The sequence below is a fragment of the Rhinolophus hipposideros genome, assembly GCF_964194185.1.
Source record: "Rhinolophus hipposideros genome assembly, chromosome: 14".
Lineage (NCBI taxonomy): Eukaryota > Metazoa > Chordata > Mammalia > Chiroptera > Rhinolophidae > Rhinolophus > Rhinolophus hipposideros.
In genome coordinates, this window is record NC_138060.1 from 9,905,226 (window position 1) to 9,920,211 (window position 14,986).

At 39.7% G+C, this 14,986-nt stretch overlaps 1 protein-coding gene across 2 annotated transcripts in view; it reads left to right on the forward strand.

Annotated features, from left to right (window-relative positions):
- Positions 1-14,986, forward strand: part of PRICKLE2 (prickle planar cell polarity protein 2) — a 333,453-nt gene that overhangs the window by 112,804 nt on the left and 205,663 nt on the right. The gene's annotated exons all lie outside the window — the stretch shown is intronic.

The window sequence follows — 14,986 nt, forward strand, 5'->3', positions numbered from 1 at the left end:
GCCCAGAGAAAGAGGTTCCCCATGGGAAATCGGACAGGTGTTCCAGGAGGAGGAAGGCAGGTTGCTGGAGGGGCTACAACATCCCATGACCATGCCTGCCTCATATACACAACTCTCTCCTCCCACCTGCCTGTTCCGTGGTTCTTCTCTTCCGTCTTTCTCCTCCTGAGCACACAAAGTACTTTCTATCCCTTTAAAAACCTGGTTCTTCTTTCCTAATTTTGAGACTCCCAGTTCATCTAAGAAAGCAGATGCTTCAGAAGCAGGCTGCCTCGGATAGCAGTTCTGAGCCTGTTCCTGTACGTGTGGTCATTGCCCAGGGACAATTTATACCAGCTGATCAGTCAGTGCTTATGTTCTTGGTGTGGGAGGACGGAACGCAGAGTGATTTGGTGCTAACTGATGTTGCCAAGAAGGCAACTTGTAATTCCTGTGTCTTTTCTTCGTCCACTTAGTCAGAAGCCTACATTAGGGTGTTTAGAATGGGAACTAGGGACGTACCTGTGAGTTGTAGCAGACACAGAGCTATCACATGCTAGGAAGATCAACGATTAGGGGGAAAGCCGCCTGCAGACACTTTCTGGGGCCACACACACTCACACTGAAGGCAGTGTCCCTGAGATGTAATTCACATACCATACATTTCACTCATTTACAGTGTACAACTCTTTGTTTTTTAGCATATTCACAGGATTCTGCAACTGTCATTAAAATCTGATTTAGAATATTTTCATCACCCGTAGACCCTGTACCGATTAGCAGTCACTCTCCATTCTCCTCTTCCTCTGAGCACCGAGCAACCACTAATCCACTTTCTCTTCCTATAGATTTGAATATTCTGAGCTTTTCATATAAATGGCATTATACATTGTGCAGTGTTTGTGATTGGTGTCTGGCCCTTAGAGTAATGTTTTCAAGGTTCATCCATATTTTTGCATTTAAAGGAATGATCATTATAACCTTTGTTTTTATTGCTCAATAATCTTCTATCGTAGCATCGTGGATGGACATTTGTATTGCTTCCTCTTTTTGGCTATGATGAATAATGCCGCCCTGAACATTTATGTGTTACATATTTTTGCATTTCTCTTGGGTGTCTGTCTATGGGAGGGGTGGAATTGCTGTGTCATAGGGTAACTCTGTGCTTAGCTGTGAGGAACTACTGAACTGTTTTCCAAAGCAGCCGCACATTTTACATCTCCACCAGCAAGGTGTGGGTTTCCAAGTTCTCCACATCTTCTTCAACACCTGTTCTTATCTCCTTTTGATTACTGCCATTACGGTGGGTGGGAAGTGCTGTCTCATTGTGGTTTTGATAGGCATTTCCCTAGTGACTAGTGATATTGAGTATCCTTTCATGTGCTCGTTGACCATTTGTATATCTTTTTTTTTTAAAATAATTTTATTGAGGAATATTGGGGAACAGTGTGCTTCTCCAGGGCCCATCAGCTCCAGGTCGTTGTCTTCAGTCTAGTTGTGGAGGGCACAGCTCACCGGCCCATGTGGGAATCGAACCAGCAACCCTGTTGTGCAGAGCTCATGCTCTAACCAACTGAGCTACCTGGCCGCCCTGTATATCTTTTTTTGAGTATTATCTTTTGCCAATTTTCTAACTGGGTTGCCTTTTTTATTGAGTTGTAGATGTTCTTTATATATTCTGGCTGCAAACACTTTGATGTAGATGCTTGGAGTCCTGTTAGGCCTTGACTTTTAACAGCTTCTCGGTTAATGAGAATATCTGGGTTTTTTTAGAATAAACAAAAGCATTCTTTATTTTATTTATTTTTTTAAATAATTAATAAATAACATTAATATTCCTTACCAATACATTTTTTAAATATTAGTTTCAGGTGTACAAAACAATGTAATAGACATTTATCATTTATATCCCTCACACAATGATAACCCCCGTCTCCCTATCCACTACCCCTCTGATATCACACACAGCCATTCCATTTCCACTGTCTCTATTCCTAATGCTGTACTCCACTTCTTGTAACTATATATGTATATATGTATAAAATTGTAGTTGACATTCATTATTGTTCAGCTTCAGCTTCAGGTATACGATGCAGTGATTAGGCATCTACATCTTCCCTGAGGTGGTCTTTTTAATAAGACAAGTGTCCATCGCATACTCTACAAAATCTTTACAACATTATTGATTACATTCCCCAAATTGACTTTCGTATCCCCGTGGCAATCTTGTGGTTACCAATTTTAAGAAACTGTGGTACATTTATACAATGGAGTATTACATAGCCATAAAGAAGAATGAAATCTTACCATTTGCAGCAATATGGAGAATATCTTTTATACAAGCCTGAGGGAAAACCAAGGGACAGGCTCAGCTCTAATTGGTAGTATACCCAGAGGTTTGGGTGTGTCATTTAAAGGTGTCTCGGAAACTGATTTCTCATTTCTCTCCTGCTTTGTTTTGAACAATGTCAAAAATTACTGAAATGAAAGAACAGCACATGGAATATCTCTATACCTTCCTCTAGATTTCACCAGTCATTAACATTTTGCCACATTTGCTTTCTTGTTTGGGGTGTGTGTGTGTGTGTGTGTGTGTGTGTGTGTGTGTGTACTTTTTCAGAGATGAATCCTTTGAGAGTAATTGGCAGACATAATGACCTTCACCTTAAAGAACTTTAGGATATGCAGGCTATGAATCAAGATATGCTTTGACATAACCACTATAACTTTATTATTATATATCCAAGAAATGTCATTAATTCAATAATATCTCATATATAATCAGTATTCATATTTCCCCAGTATACCCCAAAATGTCTTAAGAAAAACCAGGATCCATTCAAGATTTACATGTCACATGTGTTTGTCTTGTCTTCTAATCTCCTATAAGCTAGAAAAATTTCACACATCCCTCCCTTTTTGTGTGTGACATTGATATTTTTTGAAGAGTCCAAGCTAGTTGTCTTGTAGAATGACCCACATTCTGGATTTGTCTGATTGTTTCCTTATAATTGGAATTTGGATGGACCTTTTTTTGGCAAGAATATTGCATGGGTGGTGTTGTGTACTTCCCTCGCATCACATTTGGAGGTGTAAAATGTCCGTCTGTCCTCTAATTGTCAACGCTCAGTATGATCACTTGATCAAGGGGGTGTCTGCCAGATTGCTTTATTATAGAAGTAACCCGTCTCCATTATAGTTCATAAGTAATCTGTGTGAATATCTTGTTCTCCAAAACCTTCCACCCAATTGTTGTCGCATTCATTGATGATCCTTGCTTGAATCAGTTATTACATGGAGGGTTGCAAAATGCTGATTTTCTATAGCTTACATTCCTTTGCGAAGAAGAGATTTACCTTTTGTTTTCTCATACTTAAAAATTTCCCTGTCTTTCCCACTTTTCCGCTCTTTTGTCTTATTTTTCCAACTAACACCGTGAACTCAAAAATCATTTTAATCACTGTTGTTTCCTCGTTTAAAAAATTAAGCTATTTATCCTCTCAACAGGCATTTCTTAGTGCCTACTATATGCTGGGCATTATAATTTAAAAAGTTAAATTGGATTTTCTTTAAGGACTCTTTCAGACCTGAGGTATTTTGTGATTCTATGACTAGTGAGTAGGTTTCATCCTTGTACCTGCATTTTTGTATTTATCTCTGCCTGTAAATTGTGTCTTTAATTCCACTTATTTGTTAGCTTTAGTATTTTGTCACAATGTTTTTTATAGAGTTGTATTTATTTATTAGGCAAAAACAAGTAAAGAATATTAGAATACTCTGTAGTGTTCAAAGCCTAGGGGAAGTCCAACTCTGTGAAGGTTCGATGGTTTCCAGTTCTGTCCAAACTGGTAGCAGCTTACCTAATCGCAGCCACATGCCCTCAATAAAGTAAATGGCCTCTCAAGGTCACAGGCATTGTTTTAGATACTTTTAACTTGCATTGACTAAGTACTTGGCCATCAACCCCCTTCTCAAAATAAAAGAAACACTTTAGGTGTTACAGGTGATGTTGCCCGTCATTCTATTCATAAGGTTTGTGCCCAGATTATGTGTGAGACAGATGTGCCCGTGCTTTTCAGAACCCACTGCTTCTTGCAGCGTGGGCGTCTCACATGCAGCATTTCACATTTCAGTCTGTCTTCTTATGTAATTAACAATATCACATTATGCTTTGCGTATGGGGTTTTATTGCACACTGTACATTTTAGTCCATGTAATACATTTATATTAATATCTCCCTGTATGGGATCATCAGTTATATTGTACCTCATTGGTAATTCAAGAGATAAGTTAATTGTGACTCTATATTACTTTTGCCTCGTACAATGACTTCAAAACCTAACCTCTCAGATGTCTCTATTCTACTCTTGCAAATTCATTTCTAGATAGTTTTGACGTACATGTCTTTTCCTTTCAAATTTTTTTCCTTTCTCTTAAGCCGATAAAACCCACCAGCCTTACTTAATTAATCCCACTAGAATGCTGGTCTATCAGTTACATCTGTGCCCTTCTGTCTTGCCCTCACCCCCACTCTTCCCCAGTAACTGGCAGGAGAAATGGGAATTATTAACCCTAAGATGTCAATTTTACTGCTGTCTTGAAAATAGTCCCTTGCCTGCAGTAAATTATAGTGCACACCTGGTAAATACAAGCATGTCAATTTATTGCTTTTCTGAACTGGTGCTCTTTCTTTGGAATGCTAGATTTAGAGTTGATATCATTTCCATGTTTTGATTTCAAGTAACAGTAAGTGCTTCTGGTAGCTCCAAAAAAAGGAAGGATATAGAGTGTCTCACAGATTCTAAGGCAAAGCCGAAAAAGCAGACCTCAGGAGAATCGGACCTAAGGACCAAGGAAGCAGGGACCGATGTCTGTTGGTCCAAATTCTTCCATCTTGGAAGAATTCCAATTCTTCTCTGCTGAAAATTCTCGGTCATGGGAGAGAGAAACTAAATGGGCTTGACTGGGGTCATGTGCCTGGTAGGGGGTTGGGGGATGGAATTTGATTGACATTCTCACCAAAACTGGGGAGGAGGCTTGCTACCAAGGAAAAGTTGGGCTGCTCTTTGCAGAAGAGGCAAAGGAGACTGAGCAGACATGAAAGCACTGCCCTCAATCCTTGTAGATTATTGTCTGTGCTGCCCAATACTTTGGAGCGAGAGTGAGGCATTCTACCATTTTCTTCTGCAAACAGCCACCAATATTATAACACACATTGCGAGGTGACTGATTTACCTGCATGTGTCTTTTACTTTCCTCTGCTGGTCCTCTAGAAACCCTGGTAGTCAATTGCAGCCTCTAGAAACCCAAGTAGTTAATTGCAGATCTGTTGGGGGCAGGGAAAAAGTACAAGGGAAGAGAGAAACAACAGACAAAGAAGGAAAATGACTGAGAATGGGTTAAAATGATTAACTGTTTTCTGGAAATTTCCAGCTGTCAAATATTTATTTCTGGGGACCAAAATATTTTTCATTAGAAATGCATTGGCTTGGTCATTGCAGCCTGGAGCTGTGGGTATGTAAATGTCAACTTTCTCACTAGCAAGTTGGTGAAATTTGCTGATGACACAAATCTGCGTAGGTTTGGGAGAAGGCAGGACTGTGAGAAACTCCAGATGCATCACAGCAAACAGTATGAGTCACTGAGTCGGGTCAATGGAGAGTCTGCTTGCTGGGTGGTGGGGGGAAGGAGAGAAAGAGGAATTAGCATATTTAGCTCCAAAAAGAGAGAAGTCAAACTTGAGGACAACAGTGTTATTAAATGGCTTTCTGCAAAACCATCTTCAGTTCTTTCTTGGATCTGTATACTAAATTTGATTCTTCCTATGTCAGAGAGAGAGAAAGGAAGAAAAAATAGACCAGTGCATGAGAACGAGGCTGAGTGAAGGTCCTGGTTCCCTCCCCCAGAAGCTTTTATTATTACTAGGAATGTTAATAATAATAACAGTTACCCGTTGTTGATCACTTACTTAGTACTGGGTGCTATTATTATTACGCATTTTACATATGTAATTAATCTTCTCAGTAACTATCTGGGGGAATATGGAGGACAAAAGTGAGGCTTGGGTAAATTGTCCAAAGTGCCACAGCTAGTAAGTGGTAAGGAAAGGATAAGAAAAGAGACCTTAACATGTCTTCCACACACATGACAGATGCCTAATTTCTTAATGCCTTGTGCAATGTTAGTGGGGGCCCTTCAGTCTGAACATAGGAAGTCTATGATAAGACCGCATACCGCATACCGAAGCCCCACATGGGATGTTGAAGTATTAATGTTTTCATTTAGCAAATATTTACCGGCTGTTCCTCTCTGCTAGTCTCTATGCTTATAGCCAGAGGGGGAGCCACACTAGGAAAGTCGCTTCTCACTTTCCATTTTTATACCCATCGGCCAGAAGCTCTTGGATATTTCTTCTATTTGGGGGTTTCTTTGAGCTTCTCACACTCTTATTTAACCGCTTGACCAAAATTGTGGAATGTGACAGACTTTGGTCCCTCCCCTCTGCATTTATAGCTCTAACCATGGATGTCCCTGGGACATATCTGTAGCTTGTTTGCTCACGTCCTTCAGGTCACCTTCCCAGTGAGATTGACTCTGTCCAGACTATTGAAAATTATAGCTATAAATAGGCCTAGGCCGAGGATGGTGTGTAGGCAGCATTTGTCTGATGGCTTCCATGACCTTTGTCCCTTGATGTTTCTCCCAGGATTATGATGTTTTATGGCAAAAGGTAGGTCATCTGTGTCTACAACTACAAGGAAGTAAATTCTGCCAACAACCTGAATATGCTTGCAGTGTGGATTCTTCCCCAGAGCCTTTAGACAAGAGGCCAGCCCACCAACACCTGATTTCAGATTTATAACTCTCCAAGCAGAGAGCCCAGCAAAGCCTCCTGTACTTCTGACTGACCGAACTGTGAGATAATGAATGTTGTTTTAAGCTGCTAAGTTTGTAGTGATTTGTTAGAGCAGCAATAGAAAATGAATACAGATGGCAAGGAGGATTCATCTCTCACAGCAGGTTTGATCCCTGAGCAGTGCCCGCCCTTCCCGCTGTGTTAAGAAGGGTTCTGAGACTGCGTGCAGTCTCCGTGATGAATTCGCAGTGTCTGAGAGTAGCTATGCGGTTGCCCCGTATGTGCCATCCTGGTCTGGGCTCTTTCCACTGAGCTGGAATGACGGGGTTAAGTGAAGCTGATGAAGGTGTTAGGCTGGGGTCAGCAACAGAGAACACAGATCATTAAAGAGAACCAGCTAGCGGAATAAGGATTACGAGTCAAGAGTATAGACTGTCTTAGTGCACTTGGACTGCTGTAACAAAAATATGCACTGGGTTGACTTCTAAACAACAAACACTTATTTCTCACAGTTCTGGAGTCTGGGAGGTCCGAGATGAAGGTAAATTTGGTGTCTGGTGAGAACTGCTTCCCGGCATAAACAGCCGTCATCTTGCTGTGAGCCCTCTAAGGTCTTTTTTATGATATTACTAATCCTATTGATGATGGTTCCACCTGCATGACCTAAGCACTTTCCAGAAACCTCACTTGCTAATACCATTACACTGGGAGTTAGGGTTTCAATATATGAATTTGAGAGGATGCAAACATCTAGTCTATACCAAAGACCTAGAACGCAACTTCTATTCGGGCACAGATTTTTGCTTGTTTTGATCACTGCTCTATCCTCAGTGTCTAGAACACTGAGGCATATAGTAGATGCTCAACAAAAATTTTTTAATTGAAGATCTAGGTAATGAGGGTAGGAGTTAAAGTATGGCCTTATGGTTAACTGAGTACGTTTTGGTACTAGAAGGGCCTGAAGTCAAACTCCATCTCTACCACTGAACCATTTCCTCATCTCAAATAGGGAGACAAAGTGGTTTCTTTGCAGTGTGGTTATGAGAATTAATTGAGATAACATGCATAAAGTGCTGTGCCCAGGGCCTGGTACCTGGTCAGATTCACCCAGTGGCTGGTGTTTTACAATCCTCTAGCAGTTAGGGTTTCTGGTTGTGTGTAACAGCCATGAGCTCAGGCTGATTTAAGAAGGGAGATCGTTTTCAAAGGTTATCAGGAAGCTCACTGAATTTCCAGGAAGGCTGGAGAGCCAGACTCTGAGCAGACAGATCAAAGGGAAGCTCTCTACTGAATGAGACAACCAGAAGCATGCCTGGAAATGAGTCCATGTAGATACGGCTGCCTCCACCGCACACGGTGGAGGCTTCGGCCTGTCAGCTGGACCCACCTCTGTCCTGACGCCCTGTAGGAGCCCATGTTGCAGCTGGCACCGCTGGTTGAAAGACTCACACCACCCCTATTCCTGCTCCTTTGTGTCCTGAGATCCAGATTCTAGAGTCTGGACAAGCACACGTAATTGGTCAGGTCTGACTCGTGGTCATAGAGCCACCAGGAGAGCTGGCACTCTCTCCTGTAGGAGACAGGCTCTGTCTGCTACTTACAAGGCAGGGATTCTCCAAACAAATGGATGGAATTTAGATGCCAGAGCAACCCTCTTTCCATACACCATAAAGAAGACAAAATCTCCTACGTTTACCATTAAGTTTCTGATTTAGGGTCAGAAATGCTATTTCAAGAGGACAATGGAAGCCCTAGGTTCAGTCTGAGGATGATTCCAGGTGGGAGGGGTGATTCATGGGGGTATTAAATATTCAGGTTTAGAGGAGAGGGCCATTTTCCATTTGACACTGGCTTTCAACTTGACTCCTTCTGACTGATTCTGCACCAGAGTCATGCATAGTTTAAAAATCACTTATGTCTAACCTCAGAATGTGATTAGAACACGGAGGGAACTATAAGCGTGAGCTTTCTTTCAATCCAGTTCCAGAGCTTTTTGGCCTTCCTGCTTCTAGTAGGACATACAGAGACATGTGTGATGTTCAATATTAATTCCACGGTGATACAGTCAAAAGTTAACTACTGTTCTGTTTCTCTGTTTTTTTATACCTGAGAATACCTTCTAAAAAGTAATCATATGATAATACATAACATTTATTCAATGCTTATCGTTTTGTAGCTGCTGGCTAAATATTTTAAATTGTATATGGTGTCATTTAATCCTTCTGTGAGACGTGGTGTAATTATCCCCATTTTATAGACCACGAAACTGAGGCTTAGGGAACTGTTCAACCAGGTTGCAGGTGGTAGAACTTGGACTGACACCAGGGTATGTATGCCTGACACCAAAGCATATGGTCCTCACACAAATTTATGTAAAGCTGGTAGAGTGTAAGCAGTTAAAGCCCTTTTCAGAGCAAACTTAGCTATTCATCATTCAGCATTATGAAGTGGCAGTACAAGCTTGCCATAAAGACTACAGAAAATCCACAGGTGTCTTTTTAGATTAGGAATGGGAATTCGGGAATTTTTGGATCTCCAGGTCTTTCTTCCAGGTTTGCCTGCAGATGAAGGTTTTTTAAAAATAATAGCGGTATGAGAGAACATATAATTTTTTTTCTGTAATCAAGATAATGAACTGAGTTGCCTTTATTTATTTCCATTAGCACAGTGATTACATATAATTAAAGCCAAGGCATCATCAGAAAAGGTCAGATGTAGACTAGAAAATGATTTATCTTTTCAGGGGAAAGAGTTTGTGCAGGCCCACTAGAAGAAATGCCTATCTCCCTACCCACTCTAAGCCAGTCCCCAATGCTCTGCTCTTCCCTTGCCTTTGCCATCACACTGCACTTTCTAATTTACTATCTAATTTATTATTAATTATGTTGATTGACTTCCATCTCATCCTTTGAAAATGTAAGCTCCTTCAGGGCAGGGGCCTTTGTTTCATTCCATGATGGATCTCAAATGCTGGGAAGCGTCCTCCCACATAGTAGGTACTCAGTAAATATTTGTTTAATGAATAGGTGAACGTAATGAGTAAAAGGAGAAGTAGAATAAGATGAAAGGAAATTCTCTAAGAATGTGGCATAGATTTGCATGATTATTTCAATTACCTATTGCTCTGACACAAACCACCTTAAAATGCGGTGGCTTAGAGGTGATCGTTGCTCACCATTCCGTGGGTCAGGTATCTGGTAGGGCTCAGCTTGCACTACTTGTCTCTGTTCCACGGGATGCTGGCTGGGGCAGCTTACCTGGTTCTGGAGAATCCAAGGTGGCCCCCCTCACATGCCTGGGTTCTGGCTGTGGGCCACGGTGCCTTAGTTTTCCTCATGTGGCCCCTCTCAGCACATGGCCTCTCATCTTGCAAGGGCAGTTCTCTCCTCTTTCTCCAGCTAGATAGTCTGGACTTCTGAACACCATGGCTGGGTTCCCAGAGTGAAAGTGGAAGCTCCCAGGCCTCTTGAGGCCTCAGCTGCAACATCCCAGAATGTGACTTCCTTTACATTCTGTGATCTAGTCCCCGAGCCAGCCCATGTGCAAGGGCCGGGGAGACAGATTCTGCCTCTTGGTGGGAGGAACAGCAAGGTGACATTGCAAAAAGGGTATGGATGGGGCTGCTTTTGTGGTTTGTGGTTTGTTTCTCAGTTTATTTATTTTTTATTGAAACTTAAAATATATGGAACTTAAAATTTACTATTTTAATACTTTTTAAGTATACAGTTGAGTGATATTAAGTATATTTACATTGTTGCGCAGCCATCACCACCATCCATCTCCAGAACTTTTTCACGTCCCCAAACTGAAACTTCGTCCCCGTAGAACAATAACCCCTCATTCTTCTCCTCCCTTTCTCCCTGTCCCTGGTAACCACCATTCTACTTTCTGTCTTTATTAATTTGGTTAATCTGGGTATAACCAATTTAGGTACTTCACCTGCATGGAATGATACAGTATTTGTCTTTTTGTGACTCACTATTCATCCATGTTGTAGCATGGGTCAGAATTTTCTTTCTTTTTAAGGCTGGATAACATTCCTTTGTATGTGTAGACCACATTTTCTTTACCCGTTCATCCTCCAATGCACACTTGGGTTGCTTTCACCTTTTGGCTATTGTGAATAATGCTACTATGAACATGGGAACAAATATCTGTTCAGGTCACTTCTTTCAATTCTTTTGAATATATACCCAGAAGTAGAGTTGTTGAATCACCTGGTAATTCTATGTTTAATTTTTTGAGGAGCTGCCGTGCTCTTTTCCATAGCGACTGTACCATTTTAAAGAAAGGGAGGTCTTTTTTACAATCCATAACCCCTCAATAATATGTCATTTTCTTTATAACCTATGTTCACCACTTTTTAACTGTTTTTTCCCTTTATTCCTGTTGAAACATTTTAATATACGTTTTTTCCTGCTGAAACATATTTTAATATACTTTTTTTTTCTTTCTTTTAAATTTTTTTTTCCTTTCTTTTTTCATGTGTATGTATGGTCCTGGAGAACTTAATTTGTGTCAGGTTTTCCATCATTCCTAGGGAACTCCTCCCTTTAATGCAGAGACAGTCTATTCCAAGTTCAGCTGAATGGCGATTGGCAAGGGTCAGTTACCCCCAAGGTCTCTGCTCTCCACCTTGTTCAAACACTGCAGCTCACACAGATTTCTAGTGAGGGTGGCATCATTTTCCCTGAAAAGCTTTGGAGCATTGCCCTAAAAGACAGCTCTGAAATACCTTCAGTTTCCCAGAATTTTGCCAGCTCTCTGTGTCTAATCTGAAAATGAATCTTTTGAGAGAAAGAAGGAAAAAAAAAAAGCATTCTCCAAGACAAGTAATAAGAAATTGCTAAAAATAATAGATGCTTTATTGTTTCTGTTCCTAAAGGCCATATTTTTGGCTGGCTTTAGCTAGTATTCACTCCCCTGGGGCACATTTCCTTTTCTATGAAAGATCATATAGTAAGGGGAAACAGCTTATAATTTAGCCTACAAATTGTGTGCAACATTTCCGTATCTTGTTTGGTGGTTCTTATCTCTGTTGTTAAGAAGAGTTTTTCCTTTAATAGCCATTGTTTGAAAGCAAGTAATGCCCCTCAAAAACAAGCATCCCTCTTCTGTAAAGATGTATAATATGGCTAATTTCTGTGTTTTTTAAAAAAATGGAATTAACCTTACCTCTGAGATTTACAATACTGTTTTGCACCCCAACCCATAATAAGAGTAATTATATTCTTCATTTCTCTAAAGCCTTCAATATTTGGAGGAGGCCCATAAAGTGTATTGGGCTTTATCCAAGCTTTTCTGGAGTGAGGACATACTTTCATTTTCCTTTGAAGGTGATCTTTGATTCAAAACTTTTCAGGATCCAAGCAGCCGAATAGAGATTCTGCTGGGTCCTGGAAAGGAGCAGGAGCTTTGTAGACTGGCACATGTAGGTTTCAGTTGTTGTATGCCCACTCACTAACTCTGTGACTTGGGGCAAATGATTAAATCTATGTCAGCCACAGTTACTGCATCTGTAAAATGCAGAAATCAAGAGTACTTACCTCCATGGATTGAACTGAACAGTCAAGGACCAGTGCCTGGTACAAAGTAGAAGCTGAATAATTATTTGTTCGTCCTATTATTAAATTATAATTTCCCTGAGGGCACAGTATTTCTTTTTACCTTTGAATGCATAGTTTATTGGTATATAGTAAGTATCATAAATAATCTGCTGAAAGGAATTGTTACAGGAAAATCAGTGTACATATTTTAGAGCTATATGGAATTGGTTTTATCCTATGCTATATTTTAAACTTTAATAATGATGATAGCAACTAGGATTTTTCTTTTTGAAAATTCACTGTGTACTAAGCCTTGAGGTAAGCATTTTACATTTATTAACTCATTTAATCCTTGCATTCAATTAATAACTTTGGGAGATAGGTACTATAATTATGCCCGTTTTAAAAATGAGAAAACTAAGGCCAGTAAAGAAAAGATAAGTAACTTCCCATCCTCAGTTAAGTAAGTAATAGCATAAGCAAAATGTGAACTTACCTAGTCTGGCTCCAAAGTCCATACTTTTTAACTTCGTGAGTTCTCTGAGGTTTTGTTCCTCAGATCCCTTTAGTCTCTTAAAAGAGCTTTTGTTTATATGGTACATGTACCATAATCAAAATTGAGATTAAGAATTTAGAAAATACTTATTAATTTATTTAAAATATAAAAATAAGAAATGTATCACGTTAACTTAAATACCATATTTTCTAAACAACATCAAATAATTAGTGTGAGCAGTGACGTTTTTCAAAATCTTTTATTTAAATTTATTGGGGTGACAATTGTTAGTGAAATTACATAAATTTCAGGTGTATAATTCTGTATTACATCATCTATAAATCCCACTGTGTGTTCACCACCCAGAGTCAGTTCTCCTTCCATCACCATATATTTGATCCCCCTTACCCTCATCTCCCACCCCCCACCCCCCTAACCCTCTGGTAACCACTAAACTATTGTCTGTGTCTATGAGTTTTTGTTTCTCATTTTTTTGTCTTGTTCTTTTGTTCTTTTTGGTTTATATACCACATATCAGTGAAATCATAGGGTTCTCTGCTTTTTCTGTCTGACTTATTTCACTTAGCATTATATTCTCAAGATCCATCCATGTTGTCACAAATGTTCCTATATCATCTTTTCTTACCACCAAATAGTATTCCATTGTGTATATATACCACAACTTCTTTATCCATTCATCTATCGAAGGACATTTTGGTTTTTTCCATGTCTTGGCCACCGTAAACAAAGCTGGAATGAGCATTGGAGCACACGTGTCTTTATGTGTAAATGTTTTCAGATTTTTTGGGTAGATACCCAGGAGAGGGATTGCTGGGTCATATGGTAATTCTATTCGTAATTTTTTTCAGGAACCTCCACACTGCCTTCCATAGCGGCTGCACCAGTCTGCATTCCCACCAACAGTGTATGAGGGTTCCTTTTTCTCCACATCCTCTCCAACACTTGTTACTATTTGTCTTGTTGATGATAGCATTCTGACTGGGGTGAGGTGATATCTCATTGTGGTTTTTATTTGCATTTCTCTGATGATTAGTGATGTTGAGCATTTTTTCATATGTCTATTTGCCATTTGTATGTCCTCTTTGGAGAAATGTCTCTTCAGGTCCTCTGTCCATTTTTCAATTGGGTTGTTTGTTTTTTTGTTGTTGAGTTGCATGAGTTCCTTGTATATTTTGGATATTAGCCCCTTATCAGAGGCACTGTTTGCAAAAATCTTCTCCCATTCAGTTGGTTGCCTCTTTATTTTGTCGATGGTTTCTTTTGCTGTGCAGAAGCTTTTAAGTTTCATATAATCCCATTCATTTATTTTAGCTTTTACTTCCCTTGCCTTTGGAGTCAAATTCATAAAATGCTCTACGAACCCAAGGTCCATAAGTTTAGTTCCTATGTTTTCTTCTATGCAGTTTATTGTGTCAGGTCTTATGCTTAAGTCTTTGATCCATTTTAAATTAATTTTGGTACATGGTGACAGATAGCAGTCCAGTTTCACTCTTTTGCACGTGGCTATCCAATTCTGCCAGCACCATTTATTGAAGAAACTGTCTTTCCTCCATTGTATGTTTTTTGCTTCTTTGTCAAAAATTTTCTGTCCATATTTATGTGGTTTTACTTCTAGGTTCTCAGTTCTACTTCATTGGTCTATGTGTCTGTTTTTCTTCCAATACCATGCTGTTTTGATTATTGTAGCCCTGTAGTACAAGCTAAAGTCAGGCAGTGTGATACCTCCAGTATTGTTCTTTTTTCTTAAGATTGCTTTGGCTATTCGGGGTCTTTTGTGGTTCCAAACAAATCTGATGATTTTTGTTCTATTTCTTTAAAAAATGCCATTGGGATTTTGATGGGGATTGCATTAAATCTGTATATGGCTTTGGGTAATATGGCCATTTTAACTATGTTGATTCTTCCAATCCATGAGCACGGAATCTCTTTCCATTTCTTTGTGCCTTCTTCAATTTCTTTCAAAAATGTCTTATAGTTTTCAGCATATAGGTCTTTCACATCCTTGGTTCAGTTTATTCCCAGGTATTTTATTCTTTTTGCTGCAATTGCAAAAGGAATTGTTTGTTGTATTTCTTTCTCTGATATTTC